We start from the raw sequence: 11,212 nt of genomic DNA, 5'->3' as shown, positions 1-11,212 counted from the left end.
TTTGTTGAGAGGAGGATCAAGCAGAAAACAATAACTCAATATATTAAAAAACTCTTTCAGCTTACTATTTTCGCGAACATTTTACTTTCAGATAACTGGCTAAATTCTGTATAAAGTTCATTGAGCGCCACAGAGCCAACATGTTCGTTAATCAGGAGCCAATATCAGATCAATATCAGATCAATAACGGAGTGACATCATGTGAAGTCTTAGTGGGAGCACTAACATTACAAAACTGTTGAAACAAACTGCGGGAACTCGGCCATTAATCAGCGCTCGCAGTGCAACGTGCCTCTGCAAGCGAGCACATGTTTCCATTCGAAGCCGTCAGTGTGAGGGTCGCAAAGGAGTGATTCTGCCTTCCCAACGCCTGCTGTGGACGCGAGGACGGCGAGGACGCGCCGAGGACGACCACGAGGACGGCCGAGGAACGCACCAACACAAACAGTTCCCGTTTGTTTACAAGAACGTCTCTCTTTGTTTAGAGAGCCGCTCAAGTGCGACGCGCTCCTCTGCTCTGCCACATGTGCTTTCCATCGCCGCCTCTCCTCGCCCTCGTTCCCCGGGCAACGCGCTCCATCAGACGCTTCCTGCTGGGAAATTGCGTGTGGCCCGAAACCAGGAAGTGGGGGAAAGTGGACGAGGGTGGGAGTGGAGGGGGAGGGGGAAGATGTAATGTGCCTTACTTGGCAACACTGTTGGCTCCGCTCGGCCCGGGTCGGTGGGAAACTCAGGAGCCTCAGGAGCAGGGTCAGAGGTCAGCTGAGTTGCTGCGGGGAGCGTTGGTATTCAGTTGCTGGGGGGGAGTTAATGTAAGTACAGCGAGGTGAGAGATGAAGGGCAAGACTTGTCCTGCAGGGAGGCGAAGCTTTGTCGGGTAACAAGGAGACCGGCCAAACGAACAGCCGTGATGATGTCACTGCTGAAAGTGGTCACAGCGAGGGGGCAACACACACCACACTCAACACAACTCACACAAACACACACACACAACCACACACTCATACACTCACACACACACACACACACACACACTTCATACACTTCACACACACAGACACACCACACACACTCTCACACTCACACACAACAACACAACTACACTCATACAACACACTCACACACTCTCACACACTTCATACACACACTCACACACTCACACACACCAAGACACACACAGACACACACAGACACACAACACACACACAGACACACACAGACACACACACACACTCATACACACACAGACACACACAGACACACACACACACACAATTTACACACACTCCACTCAACACTAAACATTTTGTCAATCTGCACAGTTTGGGTTTTTTTCTTTCTTCTGAGTTTCAGTTTCGCCTTGCTTGTTATTTGGTGCTAAGCTAAGCAAGTAAAAGCTAATTCAGTTTCCTCCCTTTGAAAGTTGTCGTGTTTCTTCCCGCAGGTTACTTCCCGTAACTCGAACCAGCGTGGGTCTCCTCGCGGCTACTGCCGAAGCGTCCATCCTCAGCAGTCCAAAACACAACACCATCACGTTCCACCGATTGAACGCGATTACGCCGCCGGTCATTGACCAAACTCTTGGGCCGTCCCCGTATCCCCCAGCTCCTCAAACGCTCCACCCAACTCTTGCTTACGCAAGTTGAGTCCATTAAACATTTCAAACACGACAAACCTCATCCATCTTGAAACACACCGTTCATTTCGCTCTGAACTTCACCGCCTCTAATCGTTGTGACTGTAATTGACCTTTACAAGCCCGCCCCTTTTTTGTTGCTGCATCGAGACACGATGACAAACTGATCCTCTCTAAGCCCCGCCCTTTTTTGTTTCTGAGCTACAATTAACATAACTCCTCCTTCCTCCTTGTTACTTAGATATGCTTATGCTAGGCTAATCTATGTTCTTCAGTTGAAGATGATATAAAAGATAAAAGAACCAAATAATATAACAGTCACAATCTGAAGTTTAGCAAAACATTAGCTAACTTACCTAGCTTAAATTTCAATGTTAGTCTGTTTAAATTAGCCCCATTAGCTTAAACATAAGCTAAATGATTCATTAGATCAAATGCTACTAAGCTAGCTAAACAGTAACTAGCGAAGCTAACATTAAGCTGCGTCACTTTTGCTTGTTAAAAAGATTTAAAAAACATAATAGCGGTTTGGCATCGACACAATCGTTAAAATGAAATAAATATTGTTTAACCAACATTAACTAACGAACTGATTAACGGATTGTTTGCAGTAAACATAGTTAACTTAACATGTGACTTATATTTGTTTCTTTTTATCTTTTAACAATCTTCAAACTGTGGTTGTCTTTCCAAACATAAGATTAGCTTAGCATATTAGCATATTTAAACCACAGGAACAGCAGGAAGTTGATCGAGCGTTCTTGCCTCAAACTGTGATTGGAGCACAGAGTGAAAAAGGGGCGGGCTTAAAGAAGGGGTCAATTAAAATTCTTGCGTTGAAAAAATCGACTCGTTCCTGATATTCTTTTTGGAGCGTTTGTTGATTTTGAACAGATTTTAGATTTGAAAAACTGTCTCCTTCGTTGGAAACTATCTGAATCGTAGCAATAATTGATTAATGAATTCAGTCGTAAACAGGAATCATCTGATTTAGCTCATTGACGTATAGTGTATCAGCGAAATACGTCCATACATTTTATAGTTGTCCGGTCAGAGAGTTAATTTAACGTTGTGTTTGTTTCTCGATCGTTCCCGATATTGAGATATTATTGATAACGGAGCTCAAAAAATGAAGCTCCAAGTTGAAAAACTGGAGGCTTTCCTGTGGGCTGAGCAGGATAAAAACAATGAAGAAGCAGTGAAGCTCCAGTTAGTTCTCCGTCAGCGTTGCCTCTGAAACTTTCCTCGATTAACTCGCCTCGAGTCGGAAGCCGCCGTGCTCAGAAGGCCGCAAGGTGGTTTTCGGAGACCGTGGAAGTCAAACTCGCCCGCGGGGAGCGCTCCATTGTTCTGCTCCGTATCAAAGCGCTCGCCGAAGTCCGCGAGACTCGTTTAGAAGGTATCGAGCTCGTCTCCGCTGCCAGGTTGATGTTGTCGTTCCCTGGCGACCAAACAAAAAGGTGGGCTCGCAATCTCGCCTGGCGAGCTGAGCTTCAGTTTCCCTCCGCCGAGGCTCCGAGTGTGTGTGTGTGTGTGTGTGTGTGTGTGTGTGTGGACTGAACACCGCCACGCATTGTTCACCTCCTCTGACTGTCCCCCTGTCCATCCTCCTCCTCCTCCACTAACCCACTAACATCCTCCATGCATTCATGCATTCACGCTCTGGGCCGAATCCATTAACATCAGCTGGAGAAAAACAAGGAGAAGGAGGCGAGAGAGAGAGCGGGAGAGAGAGAGCGAGAGAGAGCGGGAGAGAGAGAGAGAGAGAGAGAGAGAGCGAGGCAGCGATCCAGCACAGCCTGATGGTTGTTGGCACGAAGGGATAAATCACATTTACATTCCCCCGTTTCATTGTACAGATCCATCCTCAGACGCTCCAATCATTACAGACTCACTGTGGTCCATCAGCTCTGATGGCCAGAGGTTCAACCAGTCCGCACAGAGCTGCAGTTAGCTTAGCTTAGCATAAAGAGTGGAAGCAGGGGGAAACAGCTAGCCTGGCTCATGTTCTGGTTCTCTCTGAAGAAGATATCCGACTGTAGAGACGGTTTATCTGCACTCATTTATTATATTTATACCAAAAATCTAAATAAATCTGTTTCCTTAAGAACTTTTTGATCCTGTTTAAAGATAAAATATTTATATTATCAAGTCGATTTGGCCTAAAAGTCTAAATTTCATTTCAACATGTTTCTAATAAAGTTAAAAATTTAATTATTTCAGTGTTTTAAAAAATGTGCATGATGTCATTGTTTCTATATTAAAAAGATATAAAGCTAAACAACAATTCATCCAAAACATTTCAACAACTCTTGGATCAGTGGAGTCAGCTTAGCTTAGCATAAAGAGTGGACCATTTTTTAAAGGGAGTCTGGTGACTTTCTCTAAGTTTAGTTTACTGTAGTTGTAATGTGACAGGTTCACCTCCATTAAAAGGTTGTTTTCTTCCATAAATATACTGTAAATCTGTTAAAACTGAACTCCATAACGTCGCAGCAAATTAGCAACGATTAGCTATAAATAATCAAACCTCCACTCTCTCAGACTTTGAGCTGCGTTCCCGGTGAGTCCATGAGGTCTGTCCCGATGTCCATTTGTGCTTGAGAGCTCCTGGAAGATATTTTGACCCTTTAATCCACATTTCTGCGGACTCTGGCTGAAGGAATTACCCACAGTTTATAGCGTTGTGACGTTAGGCTACCAGGGGGGTTAAATAAACGTGGGAGGAGCAACAAGAAAAGAGAAGTTTACAGAAGTTAGTTAGATAGATACTTTATTTATCCCGAGTGAAGTTTAACACTTTCACTCTTTCTTGTTGCTCTTCTTTCTTTTTTTTTTACCGTTTATTTAACTCTTCAGAGCTTCCTGAGAGCTGATAAGTTTATTAACTTATCAGCTCTCAGGATCTCAGGATGAATGTCGTATTAACATGAAAACATCTTTTTACGTTCAATTTACGTCTAATGTTACAATGTGAAACTGATCACTGCCGCCGATTATAAACGTATTTTTCAAAACCTAAATTACAAGACTGAGGCAAATTAAATAATCCAGTAAAATGAAATTAAACTCAATAAATAAAGATGAATTTTTATAATAAATATGTTTTGTTAAGTGTTTCAATAAGTTCTGTCTCAGTCGTAGTTGGTGTTCAGGCTCTAGGCTGGCGGCCCTTGTATCCTAGCAACGCACGCCACTAGGCAACAGCCACAGTCGCTGAGGACGCACATCGCTAGGACGTAAGGCGTGATTGAGACGAGGGTTAAGTCCGTTCTACAGACCAGTCGGTGCAGGAGTCTCTATGCTAAGCTAAGCTAAGCTAACCACATCCTGACTCCAGCTCTGTACTTAATACACAGACATGATATAATTATTATTCTCATCTTACTTTTGGAAACCAAGCAAATAAGTCTGTTTCCCAAAATGTGTCCATGTATTTCATGGTCATATTTGCATTTTTTGTATTATCACACATGCAGAGTTTTGCAGGGAGGATGTATTTTTGTAGGCCAATGCAAAAGTTAGCATCGCCCTGGTTCCTTTGACAAAAAGCCAGAGATTTTTTCATTGGATTTTGAATTATTGCAGAAAACAAGCTCACGAACAAAGGTTTATGGTACTTTTATGGTTTTTGAAGCACAAATGCGATCCCCAGAAGTAAAAAGCTAACATTAGGCTATAAAGAAACAACACCACAGTTACATGAGTTAGAATAGTTTGCAAGAGCCCAAGTATAAACACAACAAAGCTGTGAAGGTGGACTAGTGAGTAGATAAGTCTCTGTGTAATTAATTAATTTAATGTCACAGACACCCATTGTAGTCTCATTTAGCCACTTGTTAGAAACCGCCTTTTTTAAGACACGTAAAAGCTTTTAAATTCACAGGTGGCAAATTTACTGATGTATTTTATGTCATAGAAGAAAAGCTGAGAATCTCTTAAACTTCAACCACAGACCTTATTTCAAGCATCTAACCAAAATCCCAATAAAAAGACCCATTGCCTTTAGGAGGGGGAACTGGAAGTGCTAAAATGCTAACTCAGTTCCGGGTTTCGGGACTATTTCCTGCAGGACACTATTCATCCAGTACTTTGCATCATCCTTTTCAGTATGAGCTGATTGAAGTATTTGATATTGTTATCAACTTCAAAACACTGTAAAACAACATCCAGGCTCCTCCACAGACCTTGTTCCTGGTTGCTGACCAGTGTCTGCAGAGCGATGGCGGCCTCCACCTTGACAGGCATCTCTTTGTCGTCGATCAGGTCCTGTTTGACCAACTCCACAGCGTTCCTCAGCACCAGCTCATCATGGAAACGCAGCGGGCTGAAGCAGTGGAGCACCCAGCAGGACTGCCAAAGCACAGCGGAGAAGCACAGATTAATGTTTCACCTCAGTGTCTATAGTTCTGACACCACCACCGTGAGTGTCCACTGCTGCTGTCAGCCATGCCCCACCAGGTGCGTCAGTGTGGGTTACAATACATCTGTGGTGCCAAACACATGAAAGACTGACTCACGTTGACTGAATGGACCACCCAACAGGACTGCAGGGAGGAAGAGTTAAAGCAATAAGAATCAGTCCTTCCATGAAATGAAATGCTTCACATGTTCAGATTTTTCACATACAGAAGACGCAGGCTTCACTAAGCCTCGCACCAAGGGCTCACGAGAGCCCCCTTACTGGCACTCAAAAACAGAAAGGAGACACACTCTTGTGAAGGTGGATCATGTGTTCGGTGTCCGGTCACAGATACATACAGATACATGATTATTTTAGCAGCAGCGTGGCGCCATCTGCTGTACCACCACAGCACAACTTAAGTCCAGACCTGTATATGGATGCATCACAACTCTAAAGCTTTCTGTCTGGTCTATTATTCTTGTGTCTAACTTTATTAAGGTCAAACTGGACTAAATGTCTTCATTTTGAAACAAAATTAAAAAACAAAAACAGTAAAATTAGCTCCCACAAAACAACAAAATACAAAGTAACTTAACTTTTTAAAGACAGTTTAACTGAACATGCACTGAAAATTGGTGTAAAACTAAATGTTATGTATACCACATAACCACAGACTAGGACCTTTGTTGCATGTCAAACCCTTCATGTTTCTGCTCTTCACGGTCAAATAAAAAAAGGAGTGTAGGATGTTATGTATGGGAGCACTAAGAGCAGCTGAAGTGACAGCACTCTAAGAGTTTAATATATGGAGTGTCAGTTGGGCTTGCATTCATACAGTAGTGTTTTTTCCAGGCCCTTTCCAGGACATTTTCCATCCTTGATTACAAATGGTGGTCATCATTTAAGAGGAGTATTAGCTTGCTTTTGTGGCTTGCTCGGCTGTTCTCCTCTCGCTAAAATACAATTAACATTTTCCAGGACAACAGATTATTTCCAGGATGGTTATTTTAATCAATTTTCCGGTTTACCAGGATCCATGCTCGTACAAACGCACTTCAGAAAACTAACTAACTAAAACTAACTATACCTTTAAGAGCAATTTTTAGTCTTAGGTTGATGATGCCTTGTAGCAAGGGGAACTGTGTTTGAGTGCTGAAAGTAGTCGAACTGAAGTACAGCAGCTGAAATGTCAGCTGTCTAGAAGCACTGAAAGAAGCTGAAATGTCAGTGACGCAATGGCAATATACATTTATATACATACATTAGTACCCACCATAGATCTATTATAACTGAACTTGTGTTCTTTGTATGCATGTATAAAATGTTTTTAAAATATATTTCAACAATTCTGCACAAAACTCACCAAGAATAAGTTGCTTCATGTCCACTTAGAGAATAACAGCTGAACAACAGTTGAATTGTTTGAAAATGAAAAGATTCATAACTAGTCAGTTTAGGTTTGGCCACAGAAAGAAGTTTACAGTAACTGTCAGCTGTCAGTGTGAGAGATGAGTGTTGAAGTGTTCTCACGTCCCACTTCATTATGGTCAAACTCCAGCACATTTTTAGCCACAAACCCCATCTGAACTGACATTTTAATAAGTCAAAGTCACTAGGAAATGTCAATCAGTTGAGGATGATTCCAAGCCCAATATGCCCTTTGTGTGACCAAAAGACTATTGGTACATATGTACACATGGTTGTATTGCTGAATGATGATTCTTCTCTTTATTTATTAAACCATCAGAATTGTTTTGCTGGAATACCCGCCACAAAAAAAATCCTCAATTGTATCAGTAAACAGTGCTAAAACATTAGAGGCCATAAAAACACCTTGTAAGAGACAGAGATGAGGGGACAGACCTGGAGCTCAGTGTACAATCACAATGTGCCAAATTAATATGTGTGTGAATAGATGAACTTCTATGATCGCAATCAAGCAACATTATCTGTAATATTTGTGAAATGGCAAGAGTCAACCTAATAACACTTTATTATATAACACTTTGATATTTTCAAAATAAATGTAATTCATGTAAAATAAACTATTAAATTAAAATGTCCACTTTGTCCCTTTTGTTTCTGTGGGCAATTCAGATTGTTTTCTGGTATGTTGATTTAAAATGAAAGGGGTGTCAATTGTTTATACCCACTCCACAATAAAAGGATTCCATGTCCAGTGTGAGAAAATACAGTACAGCACAGTTACACAGACCTACACCATATAATCGTTTTTGGGATGTTTCTATGCACTATGTGGGTTCCAGAGCACTGTCTCTCTGTGACACTGTCTAAAACTGAACAAAGAGGGGAAAAGACAGGCCCTGTGAAGGTTAGGAGGGTTCACTCACCCTGGCTCGCAGGTAACCCATAGGAGAGTTGAGCAGAGGGAAGACGTAGTTTTGCAGCATCAGCTCCATCTGCTCTCTGTACATCCGCTTCTATGGGACGAGACACACACACAGCCCAGATTAAAACTCACAAGATGAGCTGTTTTACAGGAAACATGCAGGAGGTCTGTGGATGTGCGCACCTTCAGTAAGAGCTCAGCCAGAGCTCCGATGCAGTGCAGGGCCCCGTCCTTCCTGCGAGGGTCGGCAGACGGGTCCATCAGTATCTGGTGGCAGAACTCCATCATCTGAGGAAGAACCTGCCAAGAGGAAAGCATAAAGGTTTACATGCAGAAAATGCTGACAGATTGAAGCTTATTGTATTGGAGAGATACCTACCGATACCTTAAAGGTTTTTGCCTCTTGATAAAAAGCTCTGTAGAGCTGTGGGGTACTACAGACTTTATGATAACTCTCTGTGGATGCATTAGATTAGAGCAGCTTTAAATAAAATATGTAAAAGTAAAAGTAAGTAAGTAAAAAGTAAAGAAGACTTATTAAAGGCTAAAAAAATTTATATTAAAAATTCTCCTCCTCACCTCCTTCCTCTTGCGGGCAGCTTTACACAGGAGGCTCTGGGCAGCAGTGGCTGGCAGGGCGTGGTCATCATAGAGGTCTGCGACAGAGACAAACACACACTCCCTCACAAAAAGAATGGGATCAAACAACACAATGGAAAAACATGGCGGACATCCTTCCTCCACCACTACATACAATGGCAGCAGTAATAATAACAACAAAATCACATCCACTTTCTGCAAGTTTTTCCTGTACTCTAATAATCTATTGTACATTACACACAGGTAATAGTAGGTCTGAGAGATAGAGTCAGATCTTTATCATTATTTGACACCGGGCTGTTTGAGTACTCACTGAACTTCATGCGGATGTACTCATACGGGTCCTCCTGCCACAGCTTCTCATCCTCGTCTTTGTAACACATGAGGGGGAAGATGACCTCCTGGCATATGGCCTGTAAGAGAGATGGCCTGTAGCTCAGCAGGAGAACTACAGAGGTGTAACACTAGAACCACCAGCACGCTCTGACAGACATTTCTTTTTTTGACATCTCAAATAGAGATGTGTGTGTATATATATATACACACACACACACACACACCTTGTCAAATGTTGCAACGAATACGAAAACATTTTTGAGGATAACACAAAAAGGTTAGAAGAACAACCCATTTCCAATGTGTCCTCTTTCCAGGATGACAAGTTGGTAGTCAGATTGTTTTTTAATGCACAAACTCTGTTTAAATAAAAACTACAAGCTTTTCAGCATGTGACTTTTCCTAAAAAAATGTTTTTGATGTTCTCTGAAGCCATAAGATTTCTGAGCATTCATACCCTATAACCGTCACAGCAATCATATACACGCAGTTGCCATTTACATTATTATCCACATACACAAACACGCACAAACACACACAGGGTGGGGGCAGCAGTGTAACTTCAGAGCAGAGCACACTGCAGAGGGAAAGAAACAGATATATTTTGTTGTAATTGCTATAAAAATGTTGTTGTTTAGTCAGCTGACTGAATAACGACTGTATGGTGTAGCTATTCACCTCCCAGGTGTGTGTTCAGTGTCAGATGGGTGAAGGCTGTGGTTTTCTGCCAATTTTGACCACTATCTATACTTTAAGGTTTCTTTTCACAGCAAAGAAATTCAACTCACATTTTTCTTGAAGGTTTATGGCATTATACCTGTGTTATACTGCACAAAAAACATTTTGAGCCCCTTTTTTTTGGAGTTTCCATAGTGGTGCAGGACTTGTATAAATAGCAGTGATAAGCCCACAGGGAGTAAAAATGTAACAGGAGTAAAAAATGCCCAGAAACTGGTTCAGACGGTTTAATGTGGCAGTAAATGCAGATACTCAGATGAAAAATTATCCTTTTAATATCATTATCTAGTAAAAGTGTAAATGTCACACCCATCAACACACTCTCTGGATCACATTTCTCCATGCCGGTCCTACCTGCATGTGTGGCTTCATCTGTTTCCAGGTCAGTGAGTGTGACAGGCCCTGGTTGAGGTAGTTGATGGACTGCTGCAGGACGCGAGGAGTAACGTACTGCTTCTGTCGGTGCTGGTCCACCACCTTCAGCAGGACCTGAACAGACAACACAGCACCCAGAGGAACCACAGTGAAACCAAAACCTGTCAGAGCCTGAGCACTAATGTGTAAAACCAACATATTCAAGTCTCAGAGCTTACCTGCTGTATGCCCACTGAGTATGTCTTCAAGAAAAAGTCTGCAAACTCATAGTACTCCTTTGTCACATTGCCAGGGCTTCCATACCTGCAGTTCAGATCAGAAGCATGTGAATGACTGGCAACGTCCCTCTGCTAACTGCAAATCTGCCCTCTGCTGACGTGGGAGCAGCTCTGGACTCACCGTTCAAACAGCCTGGTGATGATGCGCAATGCCCACTTCTTACACTTCCACCACGCCAGCTCAGGACGGTCGTCCTCATCAACCTCCAACGTCTCCTGACACACAAACACACATTTTAGGTTCAGTTTTTGGATTTTGTGATTCCAGCAAAAGTACAGAAACAAACTAATTCAGTAAGATTTAAGTGTCCCATTACACAAAGGACCCCTCATGGAGCTCTGCTAACCCTTTGTGGGGGACTGAACTTTAAGGTTAGGAACCAATGTCTCTTTAGGCAATGATGGATCTTTTTCTTGTTTTAACACCATTTGGAAGTTTCTTTCTGTAACAACACACCAACTTATCATGTTGTAATGAGACTACTTTTGTAGGA

General features: G+C 42.3%; 1 protein-coding gene across 1 annotated transcript in view; it reads right to left on the bottom strand.

The window, feature by feature from the left end:
- The window catches only part of LOC118333399 (transcription factor COE3-like), a gene marked incomplete in the record, with an annotated part of 64,521 nt that overhangs the window by 4,001 nt on the left and 49,308 nt on the right, over nucleotides 1–11,212 (bottom strand).

The sequence above is a fragment of the Morone saxatilis genome, unplaced genomic scaffold, assembly GCF_004916995.1.
Source record: "Morone saxatilis isolate NCDOM2014 unplaced genomic scaffold, NCSU_SB_2.0 Contig22, whole genome shotgun sequence".
NCBI lineage: Eukaryota > Metazoa > Chordata > Actinopteri > Moronidae > Morone > Morone saxatilis.
Note: the sequence above shows the minus strand (reverse complement) of the source record. Positions and strands in the feature narration are given on the sequence as shown.